Source organism: Canis lupus, chromosome 2 (assembly GCF_011100685.1).
Source record: "Canis lupus familiaris isolate Mischka breed German Shepherd chromosome 2, alternate assembly UU_Cfam_GSD_1.0, whole genome shotgun sequence".
Lineage (NCBI taxonomy): Eukaryota > Metazoa > Chordata > Mammalia > Carnivora > Canidae > Canis > Canis lupus.
The window spans coordinates 37,700,844-37,708,541 of record NC_049223.1 but is presented as its reverse complement, the minus strand read 5'-3'; the positions used below and the strand labels follow the sequence as shown (position 1 = coordinate 37,708,541).

The 7,698-nt window shown below is 38.5% G+C and overlaps 1 non-coding gene across 1 annotated transcript; it reads left to right on the top strand.

The window, feature by feature from the left end:
• The first annotated feature begins 5,998 nt into the window (after window positions 1-5,998).
• On the top strand, window positions 5,999-6,103 carry LOC119870539. The gene has a single exon (XR_005356215.1). It is a non-coding gene; the product is annotated as a U6 spliceosomal RNA (small nuclear RNA).
• Window positions 6,104-7,698: the final 1,595 nt, after the last annotated feature.

Here is a 7,698-nt window from a genome sequence, read left to right as displayed (position 1 = left end):
TCTACCAAAGACTGAAAAACCTTTTGTTGAAAATTGAAAATCTTCACATAAGAACTTATAGACATTTGAGATCCTGCCAGCTGGCACAATTGACTTTAGCCTACACAGCACTTTTTTCTTTAATAAAAAGAAATAAGAATTTAGTTAAGATATTGTGATATTATGGTAGAAAATCTCAAGTACTTTATCTAACATTTAGAGCTTATTAGCTATTAGAAAACACTCCTTTAAGTTTCATTTGGTGCCAAACAACATCTAGCATCTATATCCCTAAAGTCCATAGAACATACAATCCACACCTTATTTGGTTTCACAACTGAATATTTTGATATTATATTAATGAGCCCAATTATTAAAATCATCTTAAAGTGTTTTCACAAGAAAAGAAAATGCCATGTGTTATCAGTTCTTCCTTTTTTCTGCCAACTATCTTGAATACTAGCCTGCTAGAAATTAGTATAGTCCCCGATTGAAGCACGGAGTTATCTGTAGACTTCCCTAAAATAGCTACTTCGCAGTAACTATCAAGTACACTCATTGATAAAAAACAAAACAACAACAACAAAAAAAAACAAAAACATATGTTTTGAGGGGATGCTGTTGCCAAATCAGTCAATTAAAAAAGGAAGGTATGAAATCGTCAAAGGCAAATAAAATACTTCTTTTTTCTTGCTAACAGAGGGACATTTAAGATACCAAAAGTTTTAGAGCCCTAGAGTCCAAATGATTAAAATAATTTTCTTTTAAGTGTAATAAGATACAGTAGAATATTGTGTGTGAGTATGTATACCAAGTAAGAAAACCAATATTAACAAAAGCTGAAAGAAATAATTTGAGAGACTTCCACTTTTAATATTCTATGATTCATCAGTATCTTGCCATTATAGACCACATTGCCAATTTGTTCTGAAACTCAACTAGAAACGTGGCACAATTAGGTAGGTAAACAAATCATTTCCCAGTAAGATGCTGACTCACTAAATCTCTTGTTATGAAAAAAAAATCCCAAATTGCCAATTTCATAATTTGACGATTACTGAGTTTCTGTTTTACAAAGAGGTCAGGTGACCCTTCAGTTAGGTCAAACTGCCACATGCATGTACCACTTCCCCACTGCCCACCTCCCCACCAGTCACACAGACACCCACATACACCTCATATGCTCCTCCTCCCTGGGGGACAGTCTTTTATTGGATGATAAGACACATTTTAGCCTGCTGCTTAAATGAAATGCTTTTGGTTTTGGTTTGTTTCTCATTAATGGCTGGCTTAAAGCACAATAACAAAACAATATAAGAGAGGGATTTTCAATAACACTGCCAAACACCCCTGCCAAAACAAAACAAAACAAAACAAAAACTGTTAATGCACCCAATTCTCCCAGTTAAGAACACAGACATCACATACGTGGATCATGCTTGTTCATTTACCGCTTCAAGTTTGATACTCACAGTGGGCCCCCTGTAAAATTTAATGGGTTCCTGAAATGGAAGAAAAAAGGAAACTTAACATTTCCTGGGCACCACTGTCCAGGCAGGCATTGAGGTGCTTCTGCATATGCTCTCAGTTAATGAGCCCTCCTTCTGACAATCCTTGGAGACTGGAATGATTGTAATATCCCCCATTTTACTAATAAGGAAGCTGGGACTCAGAAACGAAATGCCTGCTCGATATTGATAGTAAGTGGCCTGGATCTGAGGTATATTTTGTTGTTATTGTTGCTTTAAGAAAATTGAAATCTGATTCTTGGACCAGTGGTCTGCTGGGAAGATACAAAATGCTGCCCAAAGGGGTAAGTAGGCAGTGGGCATTGTGGAGTATGTAACAACTGATAATTGCTGCCACTAATCATTATTTGGGTCATTATTTTTTGTTAATACTTGCTTTTCTCTTTCCTTATAAGTGCCAAGAGGGAGATGATGCTTGTTTTGTTCATCCTCATTTCCCAGTGCCTTCCACTTATTAGGTATTCATAAAGTATTTGTTGACTATGTAATGTTCTATGTCTCTCCTGCTGGCTTTCTCAGGGTCATCCTCTAAAGAGGTTTACACAAGCACAGAATAATGACTGATAGATACACCCACCACTACACTTCTTCATCATTTTAATCCGTGCCTAACCAATGGTCATTATCTTCTAGAAGGACACCTATAGCCAGCTTTTAGCTGATTACCTTCAAATCCACTAGGAGAGTTTTCCAAGTAGAATAATAATATATTTAACAACTACTGAATCTTTACTTATATGGCAAGTACTCTAAGTGTTTTATGTGCACCTTCTTCCTTAATTCTTACTGTAGATATTATCATTGGCCCCCTTTTAAAGATAAAGAAAATGTTGTTTACAGTGGTTAAGTGACTTTTCCTAGAAGGAAGAATGATGAAGAACAAGGCTGGAAGAAAAAGACAGGAAAGACAAACAGCTGTTCTGGGAATGAAGGAGAGCCCGGGACTGTGGAGATGCAAATTCTTCTGGACTTGGCAGCACAGCTTTCTGACCGTTTCCTGTCTCCCTCCCACAGCTGCCTTGGGGGAGGACATGCTCACAGGGAAGTGCATTCTTGGTCTTTTCCTCCAGCCTACCTACCTACTATTTGGGCTGCCTTCAACCTGATGCCTCAACTCTTCGTGAAGTTGTTCCCTTTTTCATAGAGTGACCCAAGGAGCAACTAAAGCTGTGGAACCTTCAGGGCATTGCCAAGCATGACCACATTCCCCTGGAGCCTCTGATGCTGGCCAACCTTGTGCTGAGCTCTACCCAGATGTGGAGAAAACCACCTGTGGAGGACTCAGACATGTGCTGTGAGGTCTGCCTGTGGAAGAAAGGCCCAATGACCTTAACTTCACCACTGATTCTACCGATATTCCAGGCATCTGCTTGTAAACATTTTTCTCTGCAATTGCCTTTCTTTCCATGAGATAGATGATGTCTGGGAGGTACATGTACTGATGCATTGAGCTCCCTGGTTCAGGCTCAGCTGGGCTCCTACAACATCTGGATCCACTATCAACAATGGTCACCTTTACTTATAAGATGAAAGCCATTGTGTTTTGTTACTTTATTACTGCATAATGAATGCCCCAAATTTCGTGGCTCAACACAATGACACATATTATTACATGTGATTCTGATGGATGACTGGGTGGTGGCTCTATGATTTTGCTGTTATTCTTGTTTTGATTCTCTCACACAACTGTCATCAGATGGGACCAGGGCTAGTGTCCTGAGTGGCTTCATTTGCACCCTTCCTTCTTTCCTTCTCCTTCAAAACAACTTCCCACATACCCTCTAGATCTCAGCAGATACCCCAGACTCCAGGAATGGATCCCTTCCCTTATACCCTGAACTTCTCCTTCAAAACTTGCATCACATGTGTGATGTCTGGTTAGTTGTCTATCACCCCCACCCCTGCGGTGGATTGTGAGTTTCATGAGGGTAGGACCATCCCCATTTATTCATCTTTGCATCTTCTTTCGTAAATAGAGCATATTAAGTGTACAGTAAATACTTCAATGCATGAATGAATGACCACTTGGAATCCATCTTTTAGTGTTCAGGGGTTATCCTTTCTCCTGAATCCCAAACAGTTTTTCTAGGCTCTATAAAGTAAGTCTACACACATCAAGATGAAGAAAGATGTACTACCTGAATTATCCCAACAATTCAAATGAAGCACTCTATTCTCAATTATTTATAAATTGAAGCTGGTTTGTGAATCTTTTAAGATTATCTGGATAATTCTTTCAATTAGTTTCTGTTCATTTAATTAGAGGTATAAACATAAAAATAAAAATTCTTTTATTTGATAAAGTTGGGGTGCTTTTAAACCTGTATTTCTGCTCGTTAGCTGACATAGTTATAGGGGAACAAGAAAAGCCATGGTCAAGTCTATGTCTGTATATTAAGGCTGGAGGAAATGTTGGTCAATTCTTAAAAAAAAATAAAGTTTCCTAGCTCCTTAACTATGGCACTTTCAAGCTTTGCCTCCATAAATACCTAAGAGGTATTTAATGGAAGTATACTGATATAAATTCTATAATCTACCTTGGGAGAACTGGCTGATGGGAAACTTGACTTGTAAGATGCTGTTGCTTTGGTGATCTCAGCCAACCTACTGATTTTTTTTCCCCAAGGGTTTTATTCAGAGAAAGCATAATATAAAAGATAAAGTAAGGCAGATCAACAGTTACTCAAACCACATTAGAAACCAGACTTGTTGAGTTTCTTTACTGGAGACATTTTGATGAGCAGACATCATCTTTAATCTTTATTTTATTGGGGCTGTCTTATTTTCAAGACTTTTTGCGTCTCAAAATTAAACCGTGGTTATTACTTGGACGTTTTTAGAGCTTATTCACTCCAATAGGAATTTTCTTTGAGCTCTGCCTAGGAAATGCACTTCTAGTGCAGCCACGTGAAGCCCAAGCTCAACTTCATAAAAGTAACCATTTCTGTTTATCACTTTCTAATTATGAAATACCCAGCTAAGAAGAAGGTACATAAACCAAGTGTCAGATGCCTCTGCCTACCTGATCCAGAGTTGCCTGTGCTCCCCTGCTTCTGTATGTGGTTTAATGTCACTATCTTCACTATTATACTTTCTTCATTGTCTTTTTTCCTTCTTGGCATTTTTTTCCCCTTACCTCTCCAGGACGCATTTTTTCCTCTATCCTTTGACGATAGGGCAGTCTGTGGTTTTATATTTGGTTTTGTGTCATTTTTCTCATTCCTATTAGGAGTGGCATCAAATGTATTCTTGTACATTTGACTTGTACTTACAGGAATTTAGGGACCTTGTCTATTTTAACTCTGCAAGATCCCCCAGAAACTAAAATAGCATCCAGTTCATCAGAGGAACTCAGCACATAATGGTGCATGAAGAAATGATTATAACACAAGTGAGGGTTGAAATGTGAAAAGCATCTTCTTTACCAACTTTGCAAATATATTGTCAAACAACTTTGCTCTCAGAAAACATTGCATCATTAACTGTTTGTCATTTGTTAACTGAACAGACTGATTTCACGGGTTCTATTGACCCAGTGAGACATTCAACATTGGATGTTCAGCACCTTGTATCAACTCTGAGAAGTCTGCATTAAGGGAATGGAAAAAGGATGAATTTCAATTTAGGATCCACTTTGAAAGGAAGAGTCTATAAGGCTGTGAGATTGGAACTTGAGTATCTATTTCAGTGTCTCCAATCCAGTTTAGTTTCAAATACCATTAGCCACAAAAAGGGCAGAAAGAGATGTCTCTTTACCAGAATGAACCCTTGGGCCACAGCCAAAGCTATCACCTCAGATGAAAATAATATGATTTACCACAAGAAAAGTTTCCATCTCCTTTTATCCAGGGTTAGGAATAGGGGACCATGTGTGACAAGTTTGTTCAGGATGCTAATGATGCCATCAGATTCTAAGTCACAGGATGCAAAGTGATGGTCTGAAGACCAAATCTGGCCCACAGATGTATTTTATTTGATCCACACTATTTTTTTTCATTGAATTAGTTGCCAATATAGAAAGTCAGGAGAATTCTGGTTTTCTCCCCACCACCCCCCTTAAAAGATAAAAAATATAAAAAATTGCACCTACAATCCCAAATTATATTGACAATTAGCTGGTGTTCAAGTTCAAATTCTCACAACTGGCTGCTTCCCTACCATAGCCCCATCACTGCCTGTTTTCACTCTGATACTGGAAAGTTTCAATTTGCCATCCCCTGTCATCCTGCACAGTTTTCTTTCTTATAGCCCACCTACCTCATCTATTTATTTTATCTATTTGGGCCCTGCATGTAACTGCCATCTTGAATGTCACAAATGCTATTGTTAAATTTCCATCCTTCTGAGAGTAAATATTCAAGTGTTCTGACTACGTCTCTACGTTCATCATTCCATATCAGCTGGCTGATTCCATTTGTTCCTCTGAAACTTCTGTGTATGTGTGGTCCCTGAAGATATGGAGGTGGAATCAGAAAAAGGACAAGTTGTGTGCTCCCTTCAACAGCACATACTAAAATTGAAACGACACAGACGAGATTAGCATGGCCTCTGCACAAGGAGAAAATGGACAAGGTGGAGTGAAAACATCAGTTATTTCTGGGACTCTGAATATGTAGGGTTGTCAAAAGAAGAGGAAAACTAATCTAAATGTGTATAATGCCCATCATTATAACAGCACAGCTTATGTATTTATGTATACAACTAGTGCTATATATACATATATATGTATACACTCACAAAATCACTTATACTGTACCCTTAGGGACATGTAAGGGGGTTTTTTAAAGTTAATTTTAGCTAAACAATTTTTTCACTGATTTCCTTAATTTTTTTTACTACTGTAGTACCTGAATATTGTAAGTATAAAATTAGAAATTAACAGTAAAATGTATATGACTTCTAACAGATTTACACCCACAATACATTGACAAATGAAAACAAAATAACACAAACAATAAAAGCTGAGTGGCTAACACCAACTTAACATGACAGTTGATGCTGCTTTACTGAAACAAGCACTACCAGCAAAAGGACACTTACTGTATGATATGGGTTCTCTTGATGAAATCATACTGTACAAGGACTTAGTGCCTTTTCTGAAATCCTTGAAGCAAGACGTAATAGCCAATTTTGAATGTTTCTTATTTTAGAAAGAGGCAGTACACAATAAATGCACTAATATTTTATAGTATAACATATGAATATTCATAGTAAATGGGATAATTAAAAACTATAAATAGCCTCATGTCAGCCTGGGTCAGGTTTCATACCAAATAAGTTTGTCACAAACTTACCAAAAATGTCTGGGTCATTTAACAAGTCCTACAGCCTTGAGAGCATTGTTCAATTTCAGTGATCTCAACCATGAAATAATTTAATTACTTTAGAGTAACTAACTAGCCCATGACCTGCAGCCAGAAAGAAAGCCAGAGTGTTTATGCATGGCCAGCAGAAGTTGCAGGATAAATACTGTAGTTATGATCGGTGTGTTCCTTTATTAAGTAGGTATATGCCATGTACAGTGCCACACCATAGATTGAAACAGGGACCCAGAGATAAATGAAGCCACTGTCTGCACTCAGGGAGCTCCCGTTCAGCCCTGCAGATGAACCCCTTGTGGAGGCCGAGAAAATTAAGGCCATTCCACTTTGAGTTCAGTGTTATCACAAGTGCAGCCATCCCAGGCCCCTGTGAATAAGAGCTGAACTTTACCTTACTTCAGTTACAGGAAGAAAACAGCTTGCAGCTTAACGTCCTAGAAAGCCCTTATTAGAATAAGAACAGAGCCCAAGCCAAGGGCAGGAAGCCCCTATTAGAATAAGAACAGAGCTCAACACCCTTGAAAGCCCCATATCAAAATGTAAACAGAACTTGAGAAATTCCTCCAGCCCTTCCGAAGATTCCCTAGACCAGCCTATAAAAACTAAGCTGAAACCCACCTCGGGGTCCAAGTCCCTGCTCCGCTGTGTCAGGTATACTTGGACCCAAGCTCGAGCTTGTAAATAAACCCTCGTGTGTTTGCATCGGTGTCGGCTCCTTGGTGGTTTCTCGGATTCGCAATCTTGGGCACAACAACCTGACAAATGACTATTAAAAATAGTGATAATACTTGTGTGTGGAAAAGACAAATTGATGCCCTAAACTGGGGGAAATTAGTGCATCCTTTCTTGGTCAGTGATACTGGCCAGGG